This window comes from Apis cerana, linkage group LG13 (assembly GCF_029169275.1).
Source record: "Apis cerana isolate GH-2021 linkage group LG13, AcerK_1.0, whole genome shotgun sequence".
In the NCBI taxonomy this organism is placed as follows: Eukaryota; Metazoa; Arthropoda; class Insecta; order Hymenoptera; family Apidae; genus Apis; species Apis cerana.
This window is the reverse complement of record NC_083864.1, coordinates 9,568,255-9,589,691: the sequence shown is the minus strand read 5'-3', so window position 1 is coordinate 9,589,691 and position 21,437 is coordinate 9,568,255. Positions and strand designations below refer to the sequence as shown.

The window sequence follows — 21,437 nt, the reverse complement described above, 5'->3', positions numbered from 1 at the left end:
TCCCTTCGCGCGTTGCGGTAACCGTTCACGATGCAATTAACCGTGGAATGCTAAACAGTCGCGATTTCGACCGACCATTGTGCCAAACGAATACACTCCCGCCTATTATTTCTTATTTACCGTGTCTTTTTTTAGCCTTGCTCGTTCTTTTCACCGTACTTCTCTCCCGATTAGAAAACTATTCTATTCGAATCTTCCCATTCATAAATTCATAAATTCTTCTCAATATTTTCTTTTATTCAAATACTAAGTTCGAATAACTTATATAAAGAGAATATAAGAAAGATTAGATTCGAAAAATCTTTCGAAGGCAAACATTAACACACATATATATAAAATAATAATTTCACTGTAGAATCTTTTAATAATAAGAGCAAAAAAACTCCAGGCACTGATAATATTTTATTGACGATCCCTAAGGATATTAATCAAAAAAAAAAAGCAATACCAAAATTATCGATCTCTAAAAATAAAAATAACGAACAAAAAAAATGATTTCCTAATCGAGAAAAGATCATCGACCGGTCAAAAAAAAAATTTGCACGAAGCAGTCGAAACAGGAGTCCTGTCAACGGTTGATGGAAACGGAGGAATAAGAAGCGAGGGAGAAACGAGGAAGGAACTGGAACACAACGGAACGAATTCGAGGCTCTGCGATGGGATGACGTCATAAACCTTATTTATACCCGCGCGTGTTTCAAGCGTACAAGAACGGTGCCGTTATTCGGGGCACACCTCGGTTGAAGCGGGCGCGGATGCGGGCGGAAATACGTGGATACACACGCGCGTACACACGTCCGTGCTTGCGGTTAAACACGCACCGGAGCACATCCTACACCGGGTGGATTGCGTCATGCAGACAGGCTGCGTTGTCGGGTTACGAAATCCTGGAAAATCTACGAGCCCACGCGACCCAATCGATTCCTTCAACGTACACCTATCATAGAATTCATAGCGTGAAACACGCGATTGGAATGAGATAGAATTGTTTGATATACGGGGATGTCTTTTCCTTTGTTTATCGTTTGTCGCGTCTAAAGTTCTCACGCGAGGATAAAAGTGTTCGTGTGCTCGCGCGATGGGTAACGATTTTACGTTACCGATTCAAGTAGATTTCGCTTTTATTAACGATTGTTTGGACGAAATTTTTATGTAACGAAAAAAAAAAAAAATTTATATCGTCGAGATGTTTTGATATATGTTTCCTGTATGGGATGTTCTTCGCTTCGTTTATTGCATTGTTTCTCGCTCGAGGATAAAAGTATCGTATTTGCGCGACGGGTAACGATTTTAACGTTACCGACTCGAGTAGATTTCGCTTTTATTAACGATTGTTCGGACAATATTTTTTTATATACGATTAAAAATAAAATTTACGCCATCAAGATATTTCAAGATATTACGGTAACTACGATGACTATCAAGAGAATTAAATGCTAAAAAAAGAAAAGAAAATTACCGGATAGGCGAATCGTCACGAATACCGTTTAAGTCGAAACTTCAATTAAGTTAGTCCGTGAAAAATCTTCATCGACAATTCCGTGTTGCTAAGCTGTGCATCGTGAAAAAAATTTTAACCTTCTCTCGAATATCGTGATTCTATGGTAGATAGATAGGTAGGTAGGGTAGAAAGAAAAAAAAGGCACGCAAAAAAAGAAAGAAGGAATGAAAGAAAGAAAGAAAAAAAGGAAAAACAGAAAGGTAGGGAATAAAAAAAATGAAATGGAAGAAAAAAAAGAGGGGAAAAGCCGATTCCCCGGCACGGAAATGGAGAGAGTCGAGGTGAATCCACAAAGCGGCTCGCTGCCGAGAGATTGTCCAGAAAAAAGGCAAAAATTAAGGACCGAGGGAAATTCGGTTACGCTTTTGCGAATCACGAGCTTGCCATGACATTTGTGTGTGTACGCGTGCGCACATGGTGTGTGTGTGTGTGTGTATGTACACGCCCTTATGTATACAGAGATAGAGAGAGACTGTTGCAACGCGTTTTCCGCACGCATGATGGTTAAGAGGAAACAGAGGAAATATAAAATGAATTACAAGTGGAACGGACACGTTTGTGTCGGCCATCTTTTACGATTAATACGAGAAAAATGCATGTTCCGACGATGTTTTAATCTTCGCCATTGAAACTTCTCCGTCCTCTGTGTTGTACGATATAAGATAAGAAGCGACTAAAGCTTGGGAAAATCTGATTTAAACATTATGGAGGCATATTTTCGTGATTAATTCCGACAGATGGATTTTGTTTTAGAGATAAACATTTGATTTATGTAAAATTATAGAAAATTGTTGATTTGTTATTATTGGCTTGCGTTGTATAAGAATCATCTTTAAACACTTTGGACTAAATAATTTTGGTAAAATTTTATAAGTCAAAATATTATATTTTATTTTGCGTTATAACGATGAAGAGTTTGTTTGTTTGTTCTTTTAAATTGATGGATTAAATTTTAATTATAATAAGAAATACAATATTTATTATAAAAATATAATGATACACGTATTAAAATGAAAATTAAATTATTATGGAAATCAGCAACAAAAGAAAGGAAGAAGCGGAACGGTAGAAAACACTATTTCACATGTAATTGTGAAATAACGAACGTCTGGCCTCATAATGCAGCTGGTAGTACAGCCAACAGTCCCTGAATTTAAAAGAGCTCATTAAAAGAATGCAAGGAAGTTCACTGACATTGAAAATGGCCCACGAAGATATGTCGTGTATACGTGTTTCGTGAATGATACGTCATGTTGTTTAACAGGTGCAAAAATCAATTTATCATCCATCAATTTTCTTTGCTTGTATTGCCGATAAAACACAAGATGGAGCCATCGCTCGATGTAAATTTTCGGGATTAAATTTTCGTAAAATATTATCATGAATTTCGTAGGAAGTAATAAAATTATAAATAAGATACGAAGTATGATCATGAATATGAATATAGTAAAATAGATACCGATGATGCAATGATGTACTCATCTATAGTATGTATCTAACGCAACATAATATTTATTTATTCTTATTCTATAGATAATTATTAATTATATAATTTTTATACAGTCTTTTTTTAATTTATTACTAAATATTGTATCACGCCATAAAATTTGTAATAATATTTTAATAGTAAACATATGAATAACAAAAGTTTAAGCAGGTATATATATATATATTTGGGCATGATAATGATATCACGAAGCATATAATCTCACAAAGTATATTTTTCATATTGTTATCACACGGAAATAATAATATTTTCATTATGCTATAATAAAATATATATATTCGCAATTTTTCAAAAGATAGATGATTTATTTTTATACGCGTGTGCTGAATTGTAATCAGAATTTGGTATAACTTCAAACACACGATTATATATATGTCTTTATGTGTGATATATATAATATGTAATACGAGACGTTTTTAGTTACATTTTAGCTTTCGTTTCATTTCATCTTGATTGATTATACGTTTTAAATATATATTTTAAATCATTTCGAATCGTGGAAAGTAAAACTAAAGCTTCACAATTTTCTTCTTAATCACGGTCTGGTATTTCAATTTGTTTTTGACGTAGAATAAATTAAATTTTAATTTTAAATAAAATTGTTATATAATGTAACATAGTTAATAAAATTGATACGACGCATTATATAAAATATTGTATCTGCGATGAAATTTACATGAGCAAATTATTTGCATGAGCACTATATAAATATAATAGTGATAAAAATTAATGGAAATTTTAATTAATGCTAAAGAAATACAAAGTCGTAAAAACTGTATTAGATTTCTTTGTAACGTTTTCATATTGTATAAAATAATCGTTATTTTAGGTTTTTTATTTTACCATGGAACAAGTGTTTTTTTTAACTTCAATTTGCATATACTGTTTATGCGTATACAACCGGATGTTTTTCTTCTATAGTAACTGTTTCTAATATTATAATCTCGTTGTATTATGTAAATCGTCTTGCTAGAATTGATTGGATTGATCCATAATAACGCGCATGTATGTAAATGTCTTAAAAAGTCTCAAATTGGCCAGGTGGAAGCGATCATATTCATCGTTGTATTATTCAAATATGTAAACATTGGTTATGCCGAAATTTCGTATTACAAAATCGATATCAAACGAGGAAGATTAAAATAACGATAAATTATTAGTTTTATCGCTTTTAATCATCATTAAAAAGTAAATCGTGTCTCTCTAACAAATTTTGTTACTTGCTACCGATCATACTGTTCTATTTCAACAAAAATCAACTAGGTCGTCTACGATTTTAAATCAAATAAAACTGGAGAAGCGGAGCTTTCAATTACATTTATAACGCAATTATCCTAACAAAATAATCTAATAAAGATCAAACGGTGTTCTGGAACCAGGTCCGAGCCAGAGAACTCCCCTTTTGTCGGCGCTCTAGAATTTAGGTCATGTTTAGATAGAGATAGAAAAATATCGTCTGCTGAGAGAAGAAATCTATTATTCTTTGAAAGCTTTTTTAGTTTAGCCTCATTCTCGCCTCAATTCAATTTCTTTCGAAAATATTTGTCGTTTAATCCTTTCCTTAAATAAAAAAAGGAGAAAAATTATTTCTCAATATCTTCCAACGAATTATTCGTTAAAAGTTGTCTACACACAATTACCATTTAATAAATTCAAATAAGAAAATATCAATCGCTGAATCGCACGAGAATTATCGTCTTGTAAGAGGTTAGGTCGACAAAGTGTGCAAAGCGCGCGAAATTTAAAAAGATAACGACAAAAGTAAAAATTTGTTTGATGACGTTACAAATGTGCGTCGAGGAAATAAAACAATCTCCCAGTGAATAATTCAAAAGCAACGAAAAGAGACTGGAGGGCAGCGAGACGTAGTCGATAGAAAATTATTTCTCTCAGGAGGAGCAGATATTCTCTTTGTTCCCTTTAGTTTGCCTTTTATCCGACCGGAGGAAATTCGATTTTATCATAAGCCGCTGTCCTTCCTCCTCCACCCTCTTTTCACTCTTCGCGACAGACAGCGCTCTGTTATGTCATAAATAACAAGAAGGATACCGTATGGAAAGTCCAAGAAAAAAGGGGGGCACGTGCGCCCAACGACGATTCTGCCTGCGAAACCCGCGTACCATTATATACGGTTTTGTTTAACATAAGAAACCAATAAAGTAGAAATGTTTCTATCGTGCACGCTCAAGGCTTTCTCTTTCTCTTTCTCTTCGCTTCGAATTTTCCCATCGAAATTTAATTCCATTCCACCATCTACGAGGCCAATATGAAACCTTCCCATATAAGGATTCGAGACTTTGCAGTGATATAACTCTAATATATCCAATTTTTCGTTACTCTTGAGATATATATATATAGATTATTTATTATATATAACGTACGTTTTCATAATTAATACGAGTGTCGTATTAAAATAAAAAAATTAGAAAAATCGTATCATTTTCAAAGTTAATTATTAAAATTATTCTTTCGCAGCCTTGGAAAAATATCTATACTGCGGAATTCAGTTTGAAATTTCTCTTCAAATTTCTGGGTCGTTAGTGAAACAGAAAAGAATTAAGAGAGATCATACATCCAACGATATTGATGGAACATTCACACTGGATGCGATGGAAAATATACAATGGTTCCTTCCCCTACCATATACTTGTGGGAAATTGAAAATCCAGATTTTTCTCTTGGTTGCTTTTCACCCCACGACTTTACCCTTGCGGATTCCTCTGTTATCTGCCGCTGTCTCAAACTGCATCGAATTTGTAGGAAGAGGTTTCGCGTTACGCTCAAGAGGACTCGAAACATGAAATATGTACCAAAGTGATATCCGGATTTGCTTGCGTGTCGTGGACACGTTTGTTTGTTTTGGAGAGGATACCACCAGAGGAAAATGTTATTTCTTGTTGTTGATTCTTTCACTGATCTTCCGAATAAATATTTCCTCGACCTCCTTCCTCCCAGGCTTTTATTCGACTACCTCCTACGGTGTATTATTCTTTAAGATGATATTCTCGAAACGTAGAAACGATTTTGATAGCATTTCAATTTCGATTTATGAGATATCGTTGATATCGGTAATATCGCTACGTGTCGTTGCGATTTTATGTCAAAATATGGGTTACTTTTTTTTTTTTTTTTTTTAATATTTCATTTCTAATTTTTCAGTATATAATAACGAATTTTATTGCATTAAGATAGAAAAATAAATTGCTTCTTTTGAACAAAAATTGCTTTTTGAATTTAATTCGTTGCTATGGGAACGATTCGAGATTTTAACTAAACTAGTGTCGTATTTGCATTTTTATAAAAATTTGATGAAACTCGTAATTAAAGATCAAATCTTAATGATGTGAATTATAAAAAAATATTTTCATATAAAAATTACATGAAAGATAAATTCATTGAAGCTGGAATTAAAATATTTTCCACCATTTTCTGATTATCCCCTGTATTTCAATTTCATATTTCATATTTTGAAATATCTGTTTGTTAAAGTATAATTATTACGTTTATAAAAGTATCTGTTATAAGATATTTTTGAAAATTTGCCCAATTTGTTTTTTATCGATAAATAAACTCGAAAAATTTGTAGCACAAACTTAATATTACGAATGATTTGTCGATCAAAGATTTAAATACAAACGTGGAAATAGTGTGTAATTAATCTCAAGATTGTCTGTCATTCTTATTTCTTCATACGTGTAATCATCAATTATATATCGTATATATTTAAATTTTTACATAACGAAGGGAATGAAGTTTCAGTTCAATATTCATAAAAACTAACGAGTGTACAATTTTAAAAATATAATCGTAAAATCAAAGAGAAATTATCCCAAAAATTAAAGTTTTTATTTATAATTAAAATTGTTTCCCGTGCAGAAAAACCTAATATATCCGTAATAAAGCCTCAGTTGACTCAGAAGATTCTTCATAACGATGGTGGAGCATTTTTCATCGTTGGGATACAGTATCTCGTGATGAGACAAATCGGTAGATAAGGTTTATGCAAGCAAACGCCACGCTATGAAAAATGAGGGATTCGCGTCTGAAGAAATTCCATTGAATGGAACTGATAGATGTTATTAATCGCGCGGGCGTATCTCCGATCTGCAAACAATTTGTGACGTCACTTAAGGCGAACCTTCTTTGAAATTACTGGCTCGAAACTTGGGAGAGGGACATAAAGCGATTCGCCATCTTATTATTAAACGGAAAATTCTTCCCCCCGTCCTTTTGAACGTGTCATACACGAGATATTTTTGGTCGAAATTCCTCGAGAGAGGTTAATTTTACATACCTCGTATTGATCTTAAATATTCAATATATCTTATATTTACATTTTTCGATAAAATTTCTTAACAATCTTATTTATTTCATAAAACGAACGGGATTTTATAAAAAAAATCTAATCAAATGTGTGGACCTAACCTCAAAAGAATTTTAAATCGTAATTCAATAACAATAGAATTATATGTAGAATCCATGTAATAATAGAATCCATGACGTGACTTATTTTTAATATATTGTATATTGTAATAACGTTCGAGAGGATGATTTCACGTTCAGAAAGATATATAAAATAATTCTCCTGATCGATTCACTTAAAGAGGTCAGACTGTACCGATTTCAAGGGATAAAATCAAGTGTATTCAACGAGAGATTGCATTTTCCAGGTGTGTTCTTTGAATGCAACGGAATATCTTCGACGTTCGCTTATCGATCCGCATCCTGAATGGTTGGATTTCGTTCAATGCTGGTGATGTTTAATAAAATCCGTGGTAAGATTCCATGGATACAAAAGTTAGAGGGAAGGCATCGTTAATGTCTGACGCGATTTCCAACGCCCTGTCGATATTTAGGAGACGGCTGTAAATCTTTGCGAGCAGAGGAAATTATTTAAATACAAAGGATCGTCGATGTCATTCATCTTTCTGTTGATAGATCTTCCGTTGAATGTATACAAACGGAACGGTATAACCTATATAAATCGTCGTTTTTAATGCTCGTCAATCTCTAGTTGGTGTGGTCCAGGATTTAATTGCATTTCTCTGATTGTTAATTAAATAATATCACGGAATGGCGTTTAATAGTTTTCGATGCAAAAGAAATTATTTAATGGTCGATTGATTCCCACAGTTCTGTTTTATTCAAATGTGAAACGATTGATAAACGATGAATTCGATTATAATGGAAATGAATCCGCCAAGCTTCTCTGAAGTTTAAAATTTTCTGATTTTTATAATATTTTTTATTGCATGATATTAAATTAATTGCTCTACTTTTTTTTTCTAAATTTGAAATTTAATTATAAAAGCAATTTGGAATAGTAGATATGTAATGGAGATATATTTTTAGGTTAAGTGTTCATATTGATTTATATATTTTTAACAATTCAATTTCTTCTTTGTTACAGATACTAATCAGGAAATAGTAATTGGAATTGAAGATTGTGACGCTTTAAAATTTCAGTAAGTATTTAAATTTAGAGAAAACATTTTCACGTTTTGCTATAAAATAATATGAATCGTTTGATTATTTTATTTTAAAAAATAATTTTGCGTTTCTAAACTGAAGAATTGGTTTTTTAAAAAAATCATAAAACAATATCATAAATAAAATATGGATATATATATAAAATGTTATAATTATGAATTTAGTATATAAATCTATATATTCGTTGATAATGTATTATTTACTTAATTTTATATCACCAATTATCAATAACTTATCAATAAACGATATTATCAATTTTTACATAGAATAAGAAATAAAAAAATTATACATGATGAAATATAAATCAAAAGTAACAAAAGAATTATAAATAATAATAATAATTTAAACAAAATTATATATTTGCAAATTTAACGTAGAATTTTGTATATCTAAAGTGACATGATATTTTTTCGATTATTTTACTTTGAATAATATTTTTTATTTTTAAATAAAATCTCTAGAACATGTTTAACAAAAAGCTTGATAAAAATAAGAACTGCTATTACAAGTGGCCAGTGGATATCTATATTCTTTGCTAAAATTACTCTTTCGTTGTAAAATGTGTCGTAAAATGGAAACTCTTATTCTCCACAGATTTATCAGCCTCGTTAAAACTTGGAATAATTATTGCTTAATATTCCCGGTATTACGTAAAACTGAATGCATAGAAAAAAAGAATGCATAAGTATTATGAACAATGGTTTCCTAGAGTATAATTGTGAAATATATTCGGACACATTTGTACGAATTAACTGGTTTTTCTCTTTTCTTTCTTATTTTCTCGCTAAAAATTACTAAATTTCTGCGTTTATCGCGTGGTCGCGTTTCAATGATGAATTAATGCAATGCCATATAATTTATGCAAATATATTATTACGCGAAATATGCGATACCTTATACGATAAAAGGATAATTTTAATCAGATGACACGCATTATCCTAATAATATAATCGTTCGAGTTATAATCGTGTATTTTCTCAACTATAGTATTTTTCTATTCGATTATTATATATTATATACTATATAGTATATTCCATTCCATAAGATTATTTAATTTCGATTTTTCACATTTTATCGTTTAAATATCAAATATCTTAATACGAACAATTGTAATTATTTAACTGAACCAGTGATAACAATTGGACGTTTAATATCCTTCGAGGAATAATTCAATCGATCGAAGAAATGCGACATATTTTATCTCTCATTTTTCACGTCTTTTTCCGAACTGGTAACCGGTTAAAAATAAGTACTCTCATCATTCAATGCTCACGGAAAATACTGTTTATCTAGTTTCCAAGTTTAACCGGATTGTGTCACCGGAAAAGAGATAATTCTCCATGAAGTGCAAGCGTGGTTACAACACGCGTCTGCAAAACCACTGTTCCCTCGGCTATTTATCTCTCTCCCCCATCAAGATTTCTCTCTTCGTAAGAATATTGAACGCATGAATCGTGTTTTCCTCCATTAAGATGTTAATGCAATATTTTTTTTTTTTTACATAACACAATAATGAAATCACGTATCGTGTAACATTAGTATTTATTTTTTATAATTTTTTGTAGCGTGCTGATCGCATCATTAATCTTAAAGCTTATCTTAATCTTCGATTAGGTTAAGTTAAATGCGTTTTCCTCCATTAAGGTGTTAATGCAATATTTTTTTTTTTTTTTTTTTTACATAACATAATAATAAAATCATGTATCGTGTAACATTAGTATATATTTTTGTAATTTTTTATAACACGTTGATCTCAGTGTATTACTAACCTTAAAGCTTACTTTAAATCTTAGGTTATGTTTTCCTCCATTAAGATGTTAATGCAATATTTCTTTTTTACATAACATAATAATAAAATCAGTATTTATTTTTGTAATTTTCTATAATGTTGATCGAAATTTAAAGTTTATTTTAAATCTTAGGTTATGTTTTTCTCTATTAAGATGTTAATGCAATATTTCTTTTTTACATAACATAATAACGAAATCACGAATCATGTAACATTAGTATGTATTTTTGTAACTTTTTATAACACGTTGATCTCAGTGTATTACTAACCTTAAAGCTTACCTTAAATCTTAGGTTATGTTTTCCTCCAAGGTGTTAATGCAATATTTCTTTTTTACATAACATAATAATGAAATCAGTATTTATTTTAGTAACTTTCTGTAACATGTTGATCGCAATTTAAAGCTTATTTTAAATCTTAGGTTATGTTTTTCTCTATTAAGATGTTAATGCAATATTTCATTTTTACATGATATAATAATGAAATCAGCATTTATTTTTGTAACTTTCTGTAACATGTTGATCGCAATTTAAAGCTTGTTTTAAATCTTAAGTTAGGTTAGCTTCTCTATCATTAATCATCGTAAAAATATAACTCTGTCCATTCCATTTGTGCGAGACATAATTTCAATTTCAAATAAGAAACGCGATAAATCAAGTAATCGTTTCTTGTTTCAAGGGAACAAATGTACATGTAGTTACGAGATTCCACCGAATTTTCCTCGAGACGATGAACACGATACACGAGCAATTTGCGTTCAAGACAAAGGTAATAAGCGAGTCGGGGAACGATTTTTCACGGCTTTATCCGCGGCATTTTTTCCATAGAAGAAAAGTATAGCGCGGGGCAGTTGCCCGAGGCAACGGTTAGCCCCGTAATCTCGATTTATCAACGGACCCTCAATTTTCCTTTGGCGAAGTCGGCTCGTGAGCCCGAGAGTGGTTGAAATTAAAGCATCGGAGTAAACGTAGGAGTTCCTCGCATTAAATTATGGAAGAGGAGCTGTCTTCTTCTATCTAATTTACCCTCGGCCGCGAGTTAAGCTGACGCTTGAAATTAAGCCAGCCCCTAATAAATTCATTGGACGGTAACTCCACTTACAGTTAACAGTAATTCTTGGATTTTCCAACGATGAGCCCGTGCGAACAATCGAGGATTTCGGTCAGCTTTCGAAGCGCCAGGGTCATTGTATTTCTTTGAGTGAAGAGTCTTGGTTTACTTTGCAGGCCCGGAAGGGATTCTCTCTCTTTCTCTTTCTCTCTCTTTCTGAACACATCGACTTATCAAATTTGATATTAAAATGAACGAGATTGCGGTCGATCGCTCGACGAGTTTTGGCGGTGTTTAAAATGATGGAATCTTCCAACTAACAAACTGACAAGTTTTTGATGGAACAAATTTTAACAATTCAATCCAAATAGTGACCATAAATTTAAGAAATATGCATAAGAGCTACTCATCGTTTATCAAATAATTTAATTATTTTAAAGATTATAAGCACCGTAAGCTAATTCAAGAACCCCACACTTTCGATAATAAGAACAATGGAAATCTCAGATCGTCCTGCTTTTAAGTTTCACGAGAATAAATCCATGGAAATCCGTGCCCGCTTCACGATTTAAATATCAATCGGTCGTGGAGAAAGGGGAAGAGGAACGCCTAAAGAAAGAAATGGGAGACTTATACCGAATGAACGCAACGGATTAAACGAGCCGAGAAATCAGGTGAAAGGTTGAGATACAAATGGATGCGTCTGAGAAACAGCGAGCAAGCGTTGAAAGAGCTGCCTGGCCCCGTGACTGCTCGTATTTCCAAAGAGAGGGGGAGGGGAGGGAGAGAAGGAGAAGATAGGAGGAGGGGGAGAGAGAGAGAGAGAGAAGGGAGGAAAGACGCGAAACAGTTTATTCTCGGCCCGCCGTTTGTATTTTCTTTCGGAATAGGAGAGATGCAACGGTGTTTCCTCCAGAGGATGCATTATTTCTCATTGCGAGGATACGGATCGATAATGTTCGTCTCGTTTATAAAGAGGGCCCTCTGTGGGAGACACTCGTTCCGTGGAACATTGTGATGCAACGCGTTGTGACTGATTGTCCTTCGTTCGACTTGAAAAGCCTTTGTCACACGTACACGCCGTTCGCTGAATGCGCGGGCTGAATCCGGAGACGTGCAATCTCAGGCGCGGTAAACCGAAAACGAAAGAGTAAATCGACGTCCCTTCCAATTTTTCTCCTTCCTTTTTCCCCGCATTCTCGAATTTTCAACGTTTCTTCGTTCGTTTTTTTTTTATTAATTAATTAATCACAGAAGACAGAACCGGACAAAATTCTGTCTCCGATTCCTCGTCGTTATCGAAATCGGAAGGCGCAGATTCTCCTTTCGATCCTTTCTCCAATTCCAGATATTTGGGATCTCCACGCGTTCAAATCCGCTTCCGAACGTTCATCTTCGTCCCGAAATTCCACGCGTTTCGGGGAATTCCGCGACGGATCAGGTGGGCGAACGTGAAATATGAAAAAGTTTGGGTTGAAAAGGGGTTAAATAGGGCAAACGCCTACAGGCCAGCCTAACCTCTCCCCCTCCCAACTCTACTCTCCCCATTCCCTTTTCTCTCCGCTCCACACCTCCCTTTCAGCTTTCTCATCCCGTCGACGCGCACTCGAGCCCCCCCTCCCCCCTCCCCCCTGATATATAGCGCGTTTATCGACCGGTTCTTGTCTCGTCGCGGATTAGAAAGAACGGCCCTACCGTGTTCAACCGTGATTCCAATTCCTCGATCGTGTCTGGCCGGTAATCACGGGCGCGGGATTTCTTTCTTCACGGAGGAACCGCGGCCTCCAACTCCTCCAAAGCTCTCTTCCCCCGCCACACGATTGATCGCTTTCCGTCCAACCTTTAATCCTTAACACCTAGGTTAAGGCGGTCGAACACAAAGTCGGGATAAGGATCGGGTCGATCTTGACCGGATTTTCCAATCCTGTTCCAAACAGAAGGGTAATAACCCTTTCGATCTGCCCATCGAACTCGGTCGAGCGTCGTTTCCTGGAGGAAGGAATTCTTTTCTTCTTCCAGACGCTCTATATACCCACTTCAGACAGCTTTGTTGACAACACGCACTGTATATAGCGGTGGACAGAAGATATTGTAACTCGAATATTCGAAATTGTAAAAATTATTCTTCATTCGTGAAGTTACGTTAAGGATAATCAACGAAGTTATTTTCGAAATTATTATTCTTAATTACAAAATTACATTTATAAATTAAACTGTCGAGGGAAATAAAAAAATTTTTATTTTCGATTGCGATTACTCTGATTATTCTATGCTTTACGCTAATGCATTGGGATACACGGGTCGTCGTTTTGGGTCAGTTATCTACGCGACGAATATCACTGGATAGAAAAAGAAAAATGAAAATTCAGGCGTTCAAATTAACCGATCAGACCGTGCGCGTTTCTTCTTTCCAGTGAACGGTACGTTAATTCAACGAGAAACGAGAACGAGCCATCTTTCTTTCAAATCCTTGAACGCTTCAGAATTCACGGAGCGCGCACGGAACGCATAATCGTTGTGCAATTAGACGGATAACAGTGATTAGACAATTACCGCTAGACACGCCGCGGAATACACGGCGCGGAGATTAACGGTCCGCGGCACGGGGAGATTGAAAATCCAACGAACGCTGCCGGATTACAGCGTCTGGTGACTGGGATCTCGCGAGCTGTTCGCGATGCGTGATACCGTGCAATTTCGCGCTCGTGATTCGGCCGCTTAATCATTACCGCGTCAAACATTCGCGTTTCAACGGGTTATTCTTTCATTCCTTCAACATGGGTGGATGCAAATCGTTGGCCGGCCTACTAGACCTGTGAATCGATCATAAAATTGAAAGAATGATTTTTGAACGCGGTGGCCAAAGGTTCGTGCACAAAGTGCCACCTGTATCGAGGATCGTAGGTTTGTTAAAGTTGTAATTTTATTCAGAAAATTGATCGACTAAATTTCCTTTAATCTCAAAGTAACGCGAGTTTTCTTCCTCTACGCGATATTTCCACGCGTAAATTTGAAAATTGGGATCAAGAAAATACCGTTTCCTTGATCAAGATACAAAAAACAAAAAGTAAGGTTAAGAAGTAACGTAGAACTCGATAGGATGGTTAATGACATTGTCGCGGCACTTACTCCGTCCAAAGACTATGCATTACAATATTTGAGTGGAATCTGAAAGTCTCGAGTCCCTCTCACCCGGAATACAAAAATATTGTCAAAGCGAAAGAAGATGAAAACAGCATAAGAGGAGGCGCCTGGTCTGTCGATCTGTTCCAGGTTGGAATTAAGAAAAGGAAACAAGAGGAGAAAAAGAAGAAAAAAAAAATATCATTTCTCTGGAGTTTTATTCCAATTCCTCGAGTGCGTCTGCCGGTAATCACTACGTTGGATTTCTTTTGTAGAGTTTTTTTCTGCGAGAAAAAGAACGAGAGAAGAAGATACCATCTCTCTCTTTTTCTCTCTCCCTCTCTCTCTCTCGTCTTTTATATTCTCTCGCTATCGCGTTACAATCAATCGCTTTGTCCCGTCGACGTTGTGCAGTCTCTTTAAGTTGATGCTCCACTAACAATATATACATATATTCGACGCGAGAGAACGGAACGTTCTTCCGTGAAATCGATGCACGACAGTTTCCTCGGCGCGTGGACAAAATAAAAGACATATTATTCGAATTCGAGCGTTGGATAATACGACGAGTCGCACGTGCACCCTTCTGTGAATGCGTATTCAACGGGGGGAAAATTGACACTCTTTCAAGATGTGGAATCTTGTCGACAACGTGTGCGACGAATGCTTAAACGATTCGATGGAATGGAATAGGAAAGGAAATTTTATATCGAGATATGAAAAGACAATTTTTTAAGATTTCGTTTTCATTACGTTCGCGATATTAATTTTAATCGAGTTCTCAAACCGAGAGGATTAGAACAGCCTTTCTTTTCGCTTCTTTTGTACACCGGATTCTAATCGGTACTCGTTTCGATCACGTCAATTCGTGTTATTTCGCTAGGCTGTAACTAGGGGGAGCTACTCGAATATCGTTTACCATCCGAGTCGTTGTCGTCGTCATCATCGAGACGCGTGAAAGGAAAAGGAAAAACGTTGAAGCGAGAAATCTTCAACGACCAGCGAGACAATAGCTGTCCGGACAATGCTCAAACCCGTAGAAGCTGGCAGTGATTACATAATCATAGCCTAGTAAACACGTACAATGAGAACGAATCGTTACGCGGTGCATGCCTACTGCCGCTGTTGCTAGTGCTTGGCGCTGGTTGCCTGGTAATCTGTCTCTCTTTCTCTATCTCTCTCTTTCTCTCTCTCTCTCTCTCTCTTTCTACGCTGTTAGCTATAGTGTCTGCGGACGAAAAATCCGACATGGTACTCGACGTTCTAATGCCGTGCCGTGGTCGGCGAGCTGAGAGGTTTTCATCGTAGGCTATCCACGCTCGTGGGAATCAGGGCTTTTTATCGGGCATAGTCCGCTCTCTCTTTTCCCTTTTCCTCCATCGCCATCACCACCGCTATATCCCTCCTTTTCTCTAGTCCAATGTCTCTCTGTCTATCCCTTTTTCTCACCTCTTCCTCTTACCCTTTCGTTACCCCCTCTCTCCCGCCACTCTCTTTTCATCTCTCCTCTCTTCCTCTTTCTCCCAGACCTGGCTTTGTACACGATACAGACTTTCTGCGGTATTACGTGGGTATACAGGGTGTCCTATCTAACGACCCTTATCCAATTCTCGCGTTTTCCAAAACGATCCTCCTTTCTTTTATTTCTTTTTGATTCTTTTTTTCTTCTTTTTTTTCTTTTTTCTTTTTTCTTTTTTTTTTTTTTTAATATCGCTGATAGAGATGGGTAGGTAGACGCTTTGTTTGTTTGTTTCCCTGTGTTCGTGTTTTTTTTTTTTTTCGTCTATTCTTCGCGTCTCTTTTCTCTTGTCCTTGTTGTTTTATTTCGATTCGCGTGTGGATTTTGTTTGGTGAATTGCGAAATAGGAGAGTTTATAGAGAGAGAATATTTTTGAGATGAGAGTTTTTTTTACCCCCCGTTTTTTCTGTTAGGTGGAACGGTTTGTTCGACGGTTTTTCGGAATTTTTAAATTGGTGAATAGTTCGACGTGTTTTTCTTAGTAAAAATTAGGAAAGCTCGTATCGATCCTTTACAATTTTATTTGTTTGGAAGAAACAGAAATTTAATTGATTACATTTTTTTTTTATTTCAATTTAAAATTTTGGGATAAACTTACGAACGAATTAGTTATTTACAACAATGATAAAAAACCTGTCGCAGACTTTCGAAATCCCCAAATTTTTCTCAAAAAAATTAAAAATCATCTCGTTCCGATCGTCGTTCGATTCGCAAGACACCCCATATAAAGAAGTCCATAGGCTTCCTCTTTCTCCTTCGCGAACGCCACTTTAGATCCGCTCTGTTTTCTCCTTCTCCTCCCTCTTCCTACCTCTCTTCCTTCCTCCCACCCATGCGTCCAAGTCGTCATCGTATCAGTTTCACAGTTCGAAACTGACTAACTTCTCGTCGTCTTCGGAAAAATCCGAACAGACGTGACTCGTCTCCATCGTACTCAGGAGAGAAGAGAAGAAACTCGTGCACCACTTTTCCCACTTGCAGCAGGCCCCTCTCCAACGTTCCTCCTCCCCACGAGCTCCCCACGATTTTTACGACGGAATCTGTTTATCGCTGGAAAAAGGGAAGCCAACCAGAGCGTGTTCACGTGAAATTGAACGTCGAGTGGCACTTGGTCGAATACACGTGGAAAACGGGAAATTTTTCAAGACAGGAGAGGGGACGACTTTTCTTTTCTCCGCTTGCCAGTTTGCCTTTGTCGATGTGCCGCTCTCCCTTTACATTTCTCCTAACCCTTTTTCTCCTCCAGTTATACCACTCTGTATTTCCTTTTTCTCCCGAGTTTTCTCCTCTCTCTCTCTCTCTCTCTCTCGAGTTTACTCGAAAACGTTTTACCTACCTACCCATGAACGTCATGGCGCAAGCGATGGATGGTAATAATGGGGAGGAGGAAGTTTTTTTTTAAGAGAAAGAGAGAAAGAGAGAGAGACAGAGAGGTTCAAAGAAATTTGTCATTTACGAGAAGGCCTGACTGTGGCGGAAGAATAACGTGAAAGGCCAACCGTCTGTCGTAAAGAGGCTTCTCCAATCGAAAGGTTTCTTTACACCGGGTTCAGGATTTGCTCTGCTATTGACTTTTAAAGAAGGGGGAGAAGCGATTCTTTTAATTGCGACTCGGTAATGAGGCTTCGATTCACCATCGTTTCCTCCGCGTGGAGAACGTTTTTAATTCATGCTACGCGCATCCTCGATTATAATTTCGTGTCATACGATATACGTACGAATCGGTAATGGTTCTTGGCAGTGGACTTTTACGGACAATCTAGTGTTACGAAAATAGTCTATTGTATTCATAGATAGCGTTTAAAATTAGGTTTTTTAAAACACTTTTATTATCAATCATTGTGATATTTGTTCCTCGATGAATCGTATGATAATCATGTCCAGCTACATCCAATTTTCCTCTCTCTTTCTCTACAAAAAAAATCTTCAAAAATTCTACGTTTCGCCACGAAAGAAAGATTCCATTTCTCGATAATGCTCGTCGAACCTCTCTAATTGGGGAATCTAATATTTGACTTTGGCTTGAATATCTACGTTATCTCCTCAAAACCGTCCAAACCATCTTACGATGTTTAAAGAGAAATCAAGAAAATCGGGAACCAAAACTTTGCCAACCCATTCGTCGACCCTGTCGTCTTTTCATTAGCATCCGAAAAGTCGACGAGATCGGCGAGGGAGATGAAACGAAGTCTCTCTGGAATAATGAAAAGAATTATTATTGTGATCGTGTCGTTTGTATCATGCCGGCCATGATAACCTCGGTTTTCTCTTCGAGCCCTATTCTCGTTGCCCATAACTATAAACCGAAATCAGCGTTCACCATCGTCTCTTCCTGTAAAATTCAACCGTTCCCAGTAAAAAAAAAAGAATCTTCCCATCTCCTCCTCTTCTCTCTCTCTCTCTCTTTCTCTCTCTCATTCTCTGTCTCTCTCTCTTTCGTTAAAGGTAAACACACAACTCGCCCCACGAATATTTCGTACGAAGGTTGCATTTTAATTAAGAACTGATGCCATCTAAGATGATTCGGTCAACCCGGCAGGGCTTTTTTCTTTTTTTTTTTTTTAAAGGTGAACTATGGGGAAATAAAGTTTACAAGTTAAGACCGGCGGGAGAAGAAAGTTCCCCTCCGCGGTTCCGTTGAAGTTACGCGCCAGTCATACGCAGATATTTTAACTTTTTGACTCGGGGAAATTGTTTCGTGCACCGTCAACCCTCGGAAAACTTTTATCCTCGTGATATAATTTTGCTCTCGTGGCCGGGAAAGGGGTAAGAGGAAGAAAACGCTCGACCAATTTTCTTTCGTTTGTTTTATTATATATGCTGGGGGATGATAAGAAAGGCGAAAGTAGTTGTAGTAGTTGTTACATCTTGAACGACGAAACTCTGCTTTTTAAATGGTATCTTTAAATGTATCTGTGCGTTTGTGTAAGATCGAACTTTTTATTGCGTGGATCTTGGCCAGTGGTGAAGAAAAGTATATACAATTAATCTTTCCTTTTTTTTTTATGGAGTCGAGAAAGATTTATTATATGGAATTTATAATAAACTCGTTGTATTACGTGTTTTGTATTTCGGAATAAATGTTTATCAATAGTCGTAACGATACAATGAACGAATGACGTAAATGCCCTGTATCACCTCTAACATTCTTAAAGGAAAAAAATGGACTAAAGACACTGGAGATACATACATACATCGAGTTTCTATGAATGCAATGGTTTGAATAATTCAAGAATTTTGTCTGCCATCCAATATGTGCCCCTCTCTTATGACAAAACTAATAAAATTGGAAAGTTTCTTTCTTTCTTTCTTTCTTTCTTTCTTTCTTACTCCAACAAAGTGGCGCCATCTCTGTCGAGAATTACGAATTTATACTCGTTTATCCCTAACAGAGAATTTAAATTTTATTAATATTTAATATTTTTACTACATTTTTGCTCCATAAGTTTCGCTATCGAAATTGCAACGAGATTCGTGGTATGACTCGTTTCATACCAGTTATAAAGAAGGAAAAGAAGGTAAAGAGAGACAAAAGAAGGATAAAGATGATGACATCGATGATGGCGGCGATGGAGGACACGAAAGCAACGGAGCGTCGAAACCACAGGCGATTTGATAGCCGTAACCTCCCGGAAATATATTAAAACAGGATGTTAGACCGACTTCCTCTCTCAAACGTACGTGTCGTTGCTCTCTTCTTTGCCCGATATTACCTCCATGAATATCCCTCGACTTTTATTTTTATCGATCTCCCTTATGTTCCTCGACGAAGACGCTCAAAGTGTATAAATTTTATCCCCCCCTCCCCTCTTCCCCCCATATTCGTTGATTTTATTCGCTTCCTCTTTTCTTCTTTTTTTTCTTAACCTTTCGCCGAAGTTATCATATCGACGCTCGAGGTTTTGCGCTTTTAATGCGGTTTCAAGTTTGTAAAAAAGAAAGGAAAAAAAAAGTGTGATATTTTTCAGATAAACGAATTTTATAAATATCCAGAGAAAAATTTTCCAATATTTATAAAATTCCATCAATACGAATACGAAGAAGATTGGCTTACACAGGAAAAATAATAAAAGTTCGAGGAATCAATATTCACGCAACATATTCTAATGGTATTTCAATACCGTTTCCCTCGATATTTCTCAACTTGTATCAATAATCTATAATCCGTACAACACGCTAATCAACGTGCTCACACTCGATCGAACCTCGAACAAGCGCTCGACGCGCACATGGTGTTCATTCACTGTGCCACGGAACCACAGCAAGGGTGCTAAGTTTATACGATATAACCCCTTTCATCCACGCTTTCCCGCTCTTTTCGCGCACGGTACGGCTTCTTACCTATCGGTTGATCATTGTTATCGGCAAGGAAAGTCGGCGCGAAAGAATCCAGAGGTCGAGCACCGAATACCGTTTGCGGTATTCCTTCACGATCGTTCCACCCTATAATCCTATCTGTCGGGAGATCGATCGATTTTGTCAAAAGCGAGCAAGGTGGGATGGCGGGATGGCTCGAAAGAGCTGAGTCACCCGAAAGACATTCGATAGCGGTTTCAGAGGGATGACGGGGTGGTTCTGTGAAGCCTTCGTTTTTGAAGTAGATCCTCCTAGTGGAACTGGCTTCGTGTAAGACTTTTCTTACGCTTATCTTTCTTGCCCCCGTAGACCGGTGTAATTCGTTCCCGATTCCGAGATTCCTCGATTTTATCGTGGAATGAAAAACATTTGAATCGAGAAATTTCCACATCTTTCTTATCGCATAATTTCTTTTCAATCTCGAAATTATTATTATTCCATTTTGATGAAAATAATTTCACGCTATTTTCTTATTTCCTTATTTGTTTATTGTCATTGAAGCGTGTATAAAATATATATTATATATTTACAATTTCTCGAAATGAAATTGTAATACTCTCGTTCAAAGGCTAATAATAATTCGATAGTAATTCGAAATTATTTAAATAATATTGGATAGGTCGAAAGAATTCAGAGGTCGAAAATTTTAGAAATTATTCGGGGAAAGAAACGTAACCGCGCGAAACTCGTTGAAATCGTTTTACATCGAAAACAAGTACGATCCATCGGTGTTCCAGAAGCAATCACTAGTCCGCGCAGCAGGCAGAGGAAACACGATTTCCGCGAGCCAAACGAATTCCGTACGCGTTAAACGCTACACACAACTTCGTAAACGTATTCTCGCTGAATTTAATTTGGCGCTCTCGTGTTCTCAATCGAGAGAGGGAGAGAGAGAGAGAGGGAGAGAATCGCCGAAAAATTACTTTTAGTTCGTCTAGCAACGACGGTTTTAGATTTGCATAAATGTGAATAGTTCAGGGAAAAAATGAATATCGATTCGTTTTGTTACAGGTTTATTAAAACCTGTTAAAAATTTATGAATTTTAAAATTTATAAAGATATTTTTTTTGCGAAACGTTGTAATCAACAACAAACGAAAAAT

At 36.2% G+C, this 21,437-nt stretch overlaps 2 long non-coding RNA genes across 5 annotated transcripts in view; one reads left to right on the top strand and one right to left on the bottom strand.

The window, feature by feature from the left end:
- LOC108004032 (uncharacterized) overlaps window positions 1-21,437 on the top strand; it is a 78,175-nt gene that overhangs the window by 41,208 nt on the left and 15,530 nt on the right. For all 4 annotated transcript variants that reach the window (XR_009832470.1, XR_009832469.1, XR_009832468.1 and 1 more), the window contains one exon: window positions 8,419-8,473. This is a non-coding gene — a long non-coding RNA (uncharacterized LOC108004032). The remainder of the gene's footprint in view (window positions 1-8,418; window positions 8,474-21,437) is intronic.
- The window catches only part of LOC133667206 (uncharacterized), a 141,430-nt gene that overhangs the window by 109,706 nt on the left and 10,287 nt on the right, over window positions 1-21,437 (bottom strand). The gene's annotated exons all lie outside the window — the stretch shown is intronic.